This window comes from Pleurodeles waltl, chromosome 8 (assembly GCF_031143425.1).
Source record: "Pleurodeles waltl isolate 20211129_DDA chromosome 8, aPleWal1.hap1.20221129, whole genome shotgun sequence".
Lineage (NCBI taxonomy): Eukaryota > Metazoa > Chordata > Amphibia > Caudata > Salamandridae > Pleurodeles > Pleurodeles waltl.
This window is the reverse complement of record NC_090447.1, coordinates 591,507,512-591,520,278: the sequence shown is the minus strand read 5'-3', so window position 1 is coordinate 591,520,278 and position 12,767 is coordinate 591,507,512. Positions and strand designations below refer to the sequence as shown.

The following is a 12,767-nucleotide window of genomic DNA, read 5'->3' as shown; positions in this document are numbered from 1 at the left end:
TTCTAACACTTTGAAACATCTTGTTTCTTCAATTTTTCCAGAGTAATTAAATGTTGTTGCACTGTTGTTTCATTCCCATCATTCCATGTACTTCCCTGATGGCATGTCCCTGGGGCCCCATCAAACAGCTCCTCTGCCGCCTTTTCTCTTACTTCCATCTCATCCACCATTCCCAAATATCATACACACTCCTTAGTGGGGAAAACCAATATCCAATGCTGGGTGGTGAGATACTCTTTTCCACTCACCATAGTGATTCGCACCTGCCTCAGTTACACCAGCACCTTGGATCTGAGGTTTGAGAGCCCTTTGACTCTTTTCACTCTGCTCCTCCAGGGTTCCATATAGCTCTTCCTCTGGCAGCACAGAGGTATGGCCCACATTCATATTCATACAGCAGCACAAAACCGTAGTGACAGTGTGCTCCAAACCGGGGTGGTGCACGCCTAAAATCACAACAGCGAGATCCTCTTAACAAAGAAGAACAGTGGCACTCTCAGTGTGTGCTTCAAATTAGTTTATTCAGCAGATGCCAACCAACGCATTCCAGTCCGCACTGGCCCTTTGTCATCGTTGAAACACCCATTTTCACTTAATGTTTTAAAGAAACCATTCACACAGACAAAACAAATGATGGACCATCATCATGTCATTTTCAGGCTAAACTGTAGCAGACATCTTACAGTGGTACTGGCAACCTTATTAACTTAATGTATATATCAAAATCTGTTCTCTACGTCATATAAATCAACACCCCTTAATAAACAAATGTAATAATCAATACTTGATAAACTTAAAATCTTTCAAGGGGACAGATAAAGAGAAAAGGAAGAGAATTACCTTCTTGTATATTCCTTTCTTTTACCAAACTTTATGTGTATATATATATATTTATATATACATATATATATATATATATATATATATATATATATATATATATATATATATATATATATATATAAATATATTTATTTCCACAAAAAAAAAACAAAAGAGACAGGGTCCATATAGTTAGCCTCCCATTTTAAATGTACAAAACCATAGAAATTCACCTGTTAGAGTTTTCTCAAGTAACTATAACTCATGCCGTAAGGTAACTATAACTTGCGCCCTTGCCATGCACACATTTTTCATCATGGTATCAAAGATGTCATGAGTGCCGTCATTTGTGGGGTAATTAGCAGTGCATGGTGAGGGTGTGAGTTATAGTTACCTTTGGGCTCAAGTTATAGATAACTATAACGTGGATTTTTATGGTTTTGTAAGTTTAAAATGGGAGCCTAACTTTAACGTCCCTGAAAACTTTAATATTTTAAGTGAATTTCTATGTTTTTTAAATTCTATTTCCTAACTATAACGTCTGTGTAACCTTTGCTTTTTTCAGTGTATTTTTATGTTTTTCTTAATTAATGTACAGTAATTTTCATTAGACAGACAAGCAGAAGAAAATACCTTTTATCAGCATATGCAGCCATAAAAGTACAGATTAAAAATCCATAGAACAATAAAACTTCATAAAAGTATAGACAACCAGCTCATTTAAAGTTTAAAAGACATTCTAAAAGCATCAGCTCATATTGTTTCCACATATAAAGAGTGCACCTTATTCAATTAAAAATTGCACAACATAAGTCAAAGGAGATAAGTTCCTGCAAGTAAAACGTAGCAGCTTGATCATTTCTTAAGCCAGCCTTTTGTAGGATGTGTACTAAAAAGGCTTTTCTTGGGGCTGAGAAGTGTGGCATAATGGTTAGAGCAGCAGATCCTGATGCAGAGAACTGGCCCGGGATCAGGGTTTAATTCCTGCCTCGGCGGGTCCTGGGCTCAGTTCCCTTGGACCAGATAATTCTCACCTCTGTGCCTAATCTAATTAATGGGTCCCACTCTGTAACTCTGGGCAATAGCTTGCTTAATCTCCACAACAACTCTGACAGCACTTGGATTCCTGGCTTCACCCTGGGGGTTGTCCAGGAGTGGGTGCTTCACAGGGAAAAGCCAGGAGGGTTCCACAGTGGTATGTGTACAGTGCCTTGAGACCCTAATGGGTGAGTAGTGTGCTATACAAGTGCAGAATTTACAATCTATAGTAGGAATATGTTTTCATAGAAAAAGTGATTTTTGACTTGCCTATATCTATAAAAGTGGCCTGCTGATTCTTGTTGCACACAGGAAGGAATGGGGTAGGGACATGCACTCAGATAACAGAGGGTAGGAGGGAGATGGACAGGGGCATAAAACTGACCTTACAGGGCAGGTGTCAGGGGTTGCTGCAGCACAATACACCACACCAGGCAAGCTGGATTACAGGGCAGGCCCGACACAGCTTAGCACTTCCGAAATCGGGCACATTTAGGCCAGGGTGGTAATGGTATGCTGTAGGAAGGGAAAGCTGCTGTTTCCTGCCTCTTGTGCTGACACAGCCCACCTACCTGGAGCCTGCTCCTCTCACACTTCCCTTCACCAACTGACCTCCTTCACAAACTTGTTACAGAGGACCAAGCATACCCCCTGTCTTGCACCAGTCTTGCAATCGCTTTATCTGCACTTACACACAGCCTTAGACTGCCCTTTCTTTAGGGCCGAGCACTAGCAGCAGCAAACTCTCTCAGGCTAAGAACTCCATGCTTTAAGCGTATGCAGAGTGCAAAAAACTGCATTAACTCTACTAGCGGAGTGGAGCTCACTGGCCACTCCTAATATAAAACTGCAAAAAACTAATAAAATACATGTTTTGCACACTTCTATCATTGGGCTATACTTGGGCTGCATTTGCATGATATTTGTGCTACATGTGGGCTCTTTTTTCTCTGTTGGTCATCTTGGGAGACCTATTTGTTATGAAGCTCCCTAATCTCATCATTTACTGCAGTCTCTTCAGTAGAAAATGCTTTCAGTTTTCTACTTTGATTCCATCAAGATCGTGGTTAGATGTCCCACACTTTTGGCATGAATTCAGAATGTTAGCACTCTAGTTGCTCATTAGAACACTGTAGTAAACTTCTGATCACTAGGGAGATAACTGTCAGTCTGCTGTTGGTGTTGGTTTCAATGAAATAGAAGAGGACAATTTTTGGGAACTAACTCAAAATGTGTCCTAATTTTTCTTTCTACAGCAGTAACCATAATTTTTTTGACAAAAAGAAACTCTTCATTTTATTCCTTTCTAAATTAAGGGCCTGAGTTAGATCTTGGCTGTCTTACCGTGAAGTGCTGCCAGCAGCAGGCCTAAAAAGACTGTCACATCAGAGCTCTCCTACCATTTTTAAATGCATTGCAGCTAAGCCAAAGACCGCCATGAGGCAGTATACTCTGTCATGCCAGCTGCATCCCGCAGCCAATACGGCAGACTCTGATGCCGACGATTAGCACTCCATTCCCGTCATGATGGCAGCATTCCGCCAAACCTATTCAGATCACACAGTTGGGCTGGCGCTGTGTCACAAGCAGGCCCATGACAGCGGCAGTCTGTGGCGGGACACATTCAGTATAGTACCATGGCTGGGGCCATTGGTTGGATGCTAGTAGCCCATACCTGTTGCAAATTGGACAATTGTGAACTTCTGCAAAACACACTTTAAAACATACTCCAGTTCACACCGTGATCCTTTGCCATTCCACTGCAGAAGACCAGGCAGCCAGCCAAATCCACAACATAGGAGACAGGTTTTTTGATTTTGTTTAACTCTCTCTCTGTCTGTTTTGTTAAATCTGATTTTTATACAGTCCCCTTTATTTTTTGGAGCACCAGTTTTACTTATATATATTTCACAATGGCAGGGAGTGAACTCACGGTCTCACAGAGGGAGAATTGTCTGTCATGGAGGATAAAATCATTAGAGTGGAGCCACAATTGTTTGGAGCACAAGTCCAAAATACTACCATTTCCCAGAAAAGGCAAATGTGGACTATAATAGTTGACAGGATGAATACTATTGCTAACAACCTGAGTACACAGGATGAGATTATGAAAAGGTTGAATGACCTACGGGGTAAAGTTCATTCACTGGCTTCCAAGAATCACCTGGAGTCCCAGAGGACTGGTGGTGGTTCTCCTCTCCCCCATTACAACTCCTTCCCTGGGAGGAGGTCTTGTAAATCCTCCATGCTGAATACTTGACTGGAATCCGTGGTGGAGTACAGACCGGTAAGCCAGACCTATGTATGTCTTCCTAATCACCAATGGAGTCTACCCTTAAGGCAGACTATTAGAAAGCTGGAACCAACTTAGCAACACAGATATATCTAATTTTGACTAAATTAAATCTGATGTGTAATACAAAGTACCAGCAGAATGGGTGTAGCTTTCCTTTTGACATAATGCAATATGGATAGCCATATTGTGTGCAGTTCCTCAAGGATAATCCCTTGCATGGGCTTTGCCCATTACTGTCTATCTATGTATGTTGTTGTGCTTTCAAAAACAGGTTCAAAACTGCATCATCTTCACCGGAGAGTATGGTGTTCCTAAATTGCATTTTCTCCTAGTCACATTATATCCACATGTGTGTACCAGTTGCAAAGACGTTTTCATCACTAAGATAGTCTTTGAAAGTGATAGTTGTAACTTATTTTTCAAACAAGTATTGTCCATGGTGTCAACAGATGATTACAACTGCCATGATGCTCTGTTATCGGTTCTGAAAAACATTAGTGGAATGCAATGTTGTTACACCATCCTTTACTTTCATATGCACACACATTTAAAAAACTAGTGCATTTGTCAATTACCTCTCATGTTTCAGATATTAATATCACTTCTTGTGTATGTTGGCCATGTTGTCACCTGCTCACAGCTACATTGAATAGGTGCAAATGCTTACGTTATTCATTGTCTGTTGAGCCCAAGGTATCCAAAAAGGTGTTGTGGCATACTGAACAGAATTAGCAGCCACACACAAGGGAAATTTCACTGTCCACATGTTGACAGTATCATGTGCATTTTGAACCACTTAGTATACACTGTTTTGCAGGCTCCTGGGACTTGGAATGGCTCAGTACTCCAATCTACTCACCACTGTGCTGCATTCAATGTCTGTCACATGTAACCTACAAATCTGAAGTAAACTATATTTTAATCACATATCCTCTGTATCCTTCACAGGTATAATCACCCGGCCCAGTATACCATCATCTGCCAGCCAAGACACCTCCACTCCATCCTAGGAGCAGGCCTTCAGTGAGGACTCCAATGCTGCAAGTCTAGATGAAGAGGAGCAAGCTCGTCCATCTGGTCTGTCTGGTTACACAGCTCTGGTGAGTCAAACCCAGTCCACAGCTACACCTCCCACCACAGCTGCAATACCATCTCAGAGTAAGGAACCCTTCACTTCTTGTGCACCAAGAACCAGAACACCAATCCTGTGCCCCCCAGTCCTGCCTATTGTTGAGCCACCAACAACTCAGCTGACAGGTCTCCCAGGACACAGTGGTTTGGGGCAAATTTCAAGGGCACAGGCTAGTGGGATTAGGGGTCAAGGGAGGGAAACTGTGGGTCAGCCAAAGGGGGCCACTGAGGTTTTTGTTATTCACACCACCCTTGACCAAGTCTTGGGATCAGTCCAACAGACCCAAGGTCTGATGGAAAAACCTATATGAGCTCCGGGACATTAAGCAAGTGCAGAGGGAGAGCAATGCGGAGACGCAGGACACCAGTTCCAGTGTGTGCTCCTTTACTAGGGTCATGTATGACATTTATCACATTATGCACAGGGCTTTTCCCAGTCCATATGCTGCTATATGTGGCCCATCAACATCTGGCCAAAGTACAACACTGCTAGCCGCAGACAGGGAGGCCCCACCACAGGTTGAATCTGCCCCTACCTCCCCAGTCTCTGCACCTGTGCCCCGCTCCTCCCTAGAGGGGATGGTTATCAAGACCAGAAGCAGAGGATGGCAAGACCAACACCACTACCTCCAAGACATGCCAAAATGAATTTCCTCCTTGTGTGCCTACCATTCATACTGTGGAATGTTTCATACACACATTCACCTTTTCAGAGGATAGTAGTATTTTGGACATTGGACTTCAAACTGTATTTGATTCTACTACCATGTTTCTATCCACCATGATAGACTTGTTTTAGTTTAATTAATCTTATTTTGTTTCACTTCAAACTTGTTTTTCAACATAATAATTGTAATGGACACAGAGTACAAGACTCTTGTTTGATTATTTGTAGCATTTCCTTTGTCATGTCCTTCTTTCACCATAATGTTTGGAAAACTAGACAACATCCATTGAGGAAAACATGTTGCAATTACAAAGAGGAAAAGTATCAACAAATGTATTTAAAGTAAACAAACTCTACTGAGAATGTGTGTGGAACATACAAGTGTCAGAAACAGCTCCTTGTAGAAATGGAGCCTGGGTTACAGAAACCACTCTTAACCCTAATAACTCTGCCATTCAGGGTTATAAGCTCACTACCTTAATACCATGGAGGAAAGGGAACATGCAATGGGAGCAAACTAAATAGGAAAACTATCACTACCCTCACAACAGGAATCCTAGTTCAATAACACGAATAGTCTACATCATTGCAGTGACAACATTTGAGGCCACATAATCAGTACAGGACACTGTGGCAATATCTGGTGCAATGACATTCACCACTCAGTGGTGTGCTAACAAAAGGTTCTATTACTTTTGATTAAACACATCGACTGCTACCTCCACAGTCCACAAATTGAAGATTTAGCCAATGTGAAGGGAGAACAGTTTGCTAGGGACTGACATACACATGTTGTTTGAGCAACTCAAGTGGCACATATTGCCTTGATGGCAGCATCACACAGAAAACAGGTCAGATATAATCTTCTGGACTTCCAGGCTATCAGAGTGCAAGCTGTCTTTGGAGAAGATTTATCCATCCCAAGTGGGTGTCTGTCCCAGTATCCACGCATGTATAATTTGTACTTCAAAACAGCACATATCACAGCAAATGTCACAACGCTGAAATCTCAAAATGAAGAGGAAATGGTGAAGGACCCTGAAACAAAATAAGCGGAAATTATTTTATCACATAATAAATTGAACTCAATTGACAAGTCATGGGGACACACATTCTTAGCACAAGCACAGTTCATCTATGTTAATGATCATAGAACCCAATGTAGGGAATTCTGATCCACTAACATTTTTGCCTTGAAATTTCCTGCATTGGGCATTCCTAACAAATTACAAGAACAGGCAGATATGTACCCCAGGGCACAAGTTGAACTGACATTGGAGCATAAAATTTGTAAATGTATACTTACACTCGGGTGAAGATGTCGGCAATCACATCTTGACATGAGTCAACTTCTTCTTCTTTACCACTGTCATCTTCATAGGGCATTTCAACATCCTCACTCTGGAAGTCATCACAGTCTCCACAGGTCTAGTCTAGGCACCTACACCTAGCCTTCAGGAGCCTGTATGCCCGCTCCACTGGCCTCTGTGTTCTTCCATGGGACTCATCGAAGCGGACTCCCCCCAGCCTTGTTTGATTCTTCAGTGGTGCCAATAACCATGGTCGGTTAGGATACACTGTGTCACTTACACTGAAGCACCACATTAACAGATTACTCACCTATCAAACCATTGTCCCTTCCTAAACTAGGATTCAGGCAAAAGATCACCAGGCCATGTTGTAATTACCAAGAAGCCAGACTCGCTCCAGCCCACATTGTGACATCTGCATGGGGATATTGCTTCTCCATCATATAAATGAATCATGTGTTGACCCAGGGAAGAGGGCACACACACTTGATATGTATAAGTCTGGTAACCAGACAACTTGCACATTGATGGAATGGAAATTCTTACGATTGTGGTGAACCTGTTCTCTGTTGTGTGGCGGCACTAAGGCACTATGCGGGCCATCTATTGCTCTAACTCAGAGATATTCAAACTGTGGGTCGCGATCCCCAGAGGGGCTATGGACTAATTGGAAGGAGGGAGCGTATTCATCAGCCACTTCTGCCTTGAATTCAAAACATCTTCATTTTGGATCCTGGGACCATTAACTTAGATAGTTTTGAAAGCTTTAGCTGAATTGCTATTTAGTGAGTCTCCTGTTAATTGAATCCCAGGGAGGGGCAGACATCTGAAGAAGCATTCTTTCTAGGGTGCCTGGTTGCCAGAAATAAATGCAAATATGCCCTACCAGTTAATCTGCAAATGTAAACTGTAATCTGCAAATGATTTATTCTTCTTGACTGGTAGGAAAAAGAGTTAACTACTGAACTGTGAAGTAATTGTCTTTACGTAGTGTTAACTACCCCTAAGGAGGTGTTAAAGGAACAGTTATGTAAAAAGAATTGTATTACATACAATTTGCATATTAGTAAAACCTATATTTTGGAAGCGCTATTTTATGGTAAAACATTTTGCACATTTTATAGCAGTCTGTGTTATACTGTGTGTAGTGCAAATATAAAATAAGGACTTACATAGTCACAGTGCTTTCTGTCCTCTCCAATTACACACAGACCTCTGCAGTGCATTAACTAATAGAGGTTTCATAATGCAATAGAGTGCATTGCCCACCGATTAGCAACTTTCCTTTATGTATTTTTTATTTAAGCTGGCTGTTATTTTATATGTAGCTACCTGACAGTGAAAGACCTAAAAAAAACTTACAGAATATTTTGGAGCTTATTTATGGGAGGCTTGTGTCACCGAAGCATCACTTTTTTTGATGCCCCGGCAGCAAAAGCCTGTCAATCATACCTGTGAGGCGATGCAAAGCCATTCTACGTGGCTTTGCATGGCCTCATTGATATGGAGTAAGGCAAAGCAGCGCAAGCCTCTGCATTGCCTTACTCTGCACCAAGCAGGCATCCCATTGGCATTGCGGTGGCTGTTCCCATGCAACACCCATGGATTTTGACACTGCCCCAGATTTTCAAACTCATATAAGTTGGAGCAGTGTCATCTGAACTGGCTGCCCCTGAAATAAGTCTACCTATATGTGGCTCCATGACAGGTTTAAACCATACAGAGCAAACAGATACACAATATGTGCTGCAATCCCACTTGACAGTACAGCATCAGACAGCTCCAAACCCTCTACATTTTTCATTCAACATCATTGTCATTTCAACATTGGCTATATGTTGTCAGTCATACTACTGATACACTGTCTACTGGCCACTGATAGCCGGTGGCCTGCAGTTTGTGTGATGAAAAAGGATTTGCGTGTTACATGGACACATATTACAGCTTCTACTGTCAAGTGACTTAACATTGCCAGTCATAGATATTTCAGACATTGGTCACAAAAATCTGTCCCAGCTACATCATTCTGTCAACTCCAAACATCACCACCCACATTACCAAAAAGGAACCAAATAGCTTGTGACTCATAAGGGAAGAGGTTACTTAGTCAGACATTCCCCAATCAGACATGTACCTGTTCCTCTGGCGTCCCACAGAGTTGGCTGTACAGGGACAGAACCTTCCAGACAAGGAGCTCCAGCTCCTCAGGGGAGAAGACAAGACCCTGTCACCTGCACTGCCTGGCTCACAGCAGCAAAAAATGAGAAGGTCTTCATGGCTGCATTGTTAGGAGGCAAGTGAGTGTTTTTTCACATTGCAGCATACAAGTAAACGGCAGACGTGATCTATGATGGAGATGTTCACAGCCATTGGCTTTTGCGCACAGCAGTCTTATATGTTAGCCTATGACAGGGCCCATCGTGGAGTTTACCACATACTACATGGTCAAGTTACGCTAATGCCCGTCGGGTAGCAAATGTCCTGATTGCAAGCTCAGGCAGCAGCCATTTTAGGGTATAAAGTTGCACATTTTACAATTGTTTTTGCATCAACAACACTCAAAATAGAGGCTAGTTCACTACCAAAAGCCAGATACGAATGACACTTTCTTGGCAAGATAGGACATGATTAATTGTGAACCGTGACTCTGTTTGACAATGATAGCGGAGGGGGGAAGTACTACCTCTGTTGTTTTTTTGTTTTGTTTTTTAAGTAAAAAAAAAAAGATGCAAAAAAAACAGTTCAAATGTCTTATTTGCACATGATAACCAAAAAATCCTAAATATGTTTTTTAAGATCTTAGTGGGCCAAATATTTGATGTCAATGTTTGCACATGTGTTACTCAATGACAGTTCTACTGTTACCCAGAAGTCAGATGTGTATTGACATTAAAAGTATGGCGTGAACATTCCACCTGATCTTTTCTATTCCATACATACAGACATCTGGTAGGAGCCTCAAGTGCTCCGGCCCTTTCAAAACCTAGCCACAATGGAAGAAAGGGACTTTATCAAGCAAAATTGTCTAAAAAGGCAAACTATCTAGGATTTGTATCAGCATTTGGAGCCTGATCTCCTGTCTCACAATAGGAAGCCAAGAGACATAACACCAATAGTAAAACTCAGGGCAATTCTGCATTTTGTAGCCACAGGCGCTTTTCAATATACTGTGGCAGTACCTGGGGGCATATCAGAGCCAACTTTTAATGGTGTGCTACAAGAAGTCCTTGCTTCTCTGTAGAAAACCATCAACAGCTACATCAAATTCTTATGCCCATATGATTTACCCACCGTGAAGGAAACATTTCATGCTTTGGGTGAATTACCATATGTAGTTAGAGAAGAGGTCTTCACATTTTTATGCTCTCAAAACCTTTTAGGCGTAAAGACCCCCTCCTGAAAAAACCTTCTAGAACCTGGTACTCATTAGTGGATCATTGACAATCATAAATGCCCCCAATTCCCATGTCAAATCATTTTTATGGTGAAGAAATAATATTAAACAGTATTTAGCAAACCAAAGGTCAATATGTGTGATGGAGTGTGTAGGAAAGTACCATCTTGCCTGGCATGTTACCCCCATTTTTCACTGTATATATGTTGTTTTAGTTGTATGTGTCACTGGGATCCTGGTAACCCAGGGCCCCAGTGCTCATAAGTGTGCCTGAATGTGTTACCTGTGTAGTGACTAACTGTCTCACTGAGGCTCTGCTAATCAGAACCTCAGTGGTTATGCTCTCTCATTTCTTTCCAAATTGTCACTGACAGGCTAGTGACCATTTTTACCAATTTACATTGGCTTACTGGAACACCCTTATAATTCCCTAGTATATGGTACTGAGGTACCCAGGGTATTGGGGTTCCAGGAGATCCCTATGGGCTGCAGCATTTCTTTTGCCACCCATAGGGAGCTCTGACAATTCTTACACAGGCCTGCCACTGCAGCCTGAGTGAAATAACGTCCACGTTATTTCACAGCCATTTTACACTGCACTTAAGTAACTTATAAGTCACCTATATGTCTAACCTTTACCTGGTAAAGGTTAGGTGCAAAGTTACTTAGTGTGAGGGCACCCTGGCACTAGCCAAGGTGCCCCCACATTGTTCAGAGCCAATTCACTGAACTTTGTGAGTGCGGGGACACCATTACACGCGTGCACTACATATAGGTCACTACCTATATGTAGCTTCACCATGGTAACTCCGAATATGGCCATGTAACATGTCTATGATCATGGAATTGCCCCCTCTATGCCATCCTGGCATTGTTGGTACAATTCCATGATCCCAGTGGTCTGTAGCACAGACCCTGGTACTGCCAGACTGCCCTTCCTGGGGTTTCTCTGCAGCTGCTGCTGCTGCCAACCCCTCAGACAGGCAGCTGCCCTCCTGGGGTCCAGCCAGGCCTGGCCCAGGATGGCAGAACAAAGAACTTCCTCTGAGAGAGGGTGTGACACCCTCTCCCTTTGGAAAATGGTGTGAAGGCAGGGGAGGAGTAGCCTCCCCCAGCCTCTGGAAATGCTTTGTTGGGCACAGATGTGCCCAATTCTGCATAAGCCAGTCTACACCGGTTCAGGGACCCCTTAGCCCCTGCTCTGGCACGAAACTGGACAAAGGAAAGGGGAGTGACCACTCCCCTGACCTGCACCTCCCCTGGGAGGTGTCCAGAGCTCCTCCAGTGTGCTCCAGACCTCTGCCATCTTGGAAACAGAGGTGCTGCTGGCACACTGGACTGCTCTGAGTGGCCAGTGCCACCAGGTGACGTCAGAGACTCCTTGTGATAGGCTCCTTCAGGTGTTAGTAGCCTTTCCTCTCTCCTAGGTAGCCAAACCCTCTTTTCTGGCTATTTAGGGTCTCTGTCTCTGGGGAAACTTCAGATAACGAATGCATGAGCTCAGCCGAGTTCCTCTGCATCTCCCTCTTCACCTTCTGATAAGGAATCGACCGCTGACCGCGCTGGAAGCCTGCAAACCTGCAACATAGTAGCAAAGACGACTACTGCAACTCTGTAACGCTGATCCTGCCGCCTTCTCGACTGTTTTCCTGCTTGTGCATGCTGTGGGGGTAGTCTGCCTCCTCTCTGCACCAGAAGCTCCGAAGAAATCTCCCGTGGGTCGACGGAATCTTCCCCCTGCAACCGCAGGCACCAAAAAGCTGCATTACCGGTCCCTTGGGTCTCCTCTCAGCACGACGAGCGAGGTCCCTCGAATCCAGCGACACCGTCCAAGTGACCCCCACAGTCCAGTGACTCTTCAGCCCAAGTTTGGTGGAGGTAAGTCCTTGCCTCACCTCGCTGGGCTGCATTGCTGGGAACCGCGACTTTGCAAGCTTCTCCGGCCCCTGTGCACTTCCGGCGGAAATCCTGTGTGCACAGCCAAGCCTGGGTCCACGGCACTCTAACCTGCATTGCACGACTTTCTAAGTTGGTCTCCGGCGACGTGGGACTCCTTTGTGCAACTTCGGCGAGCACCGTTTCACGCATCCTCGTAGTGCCTGTTTCTGG

At 43.4% G+C, this 12,767-nt stretch overlaps 1 long non-coding RNA gene across 4 annotated transcripts in view; it reads left to right on the top strand.

The window, feature by feature from the left end:
- Nucleotides 1-12,767, top strand: part of LOC138250139 (uncharacterized) — a 194,982-nt gene that overhangs the window by 101,495 nt on the left and 80,720 nt on the right. For all 4 annotated transcript variants that reach the window (XR_011194895.1, XR_011194896.1, XR_011194898.1 and 1 more), the window contains exon 3: nt 5,105-5,256. This is a non-coding gene — a long non-coding RNA (uncharacterized lncRNA). The remainder of the gene's footprint in view (nt 1-5,104; nt 5,257-12,767) is intronic.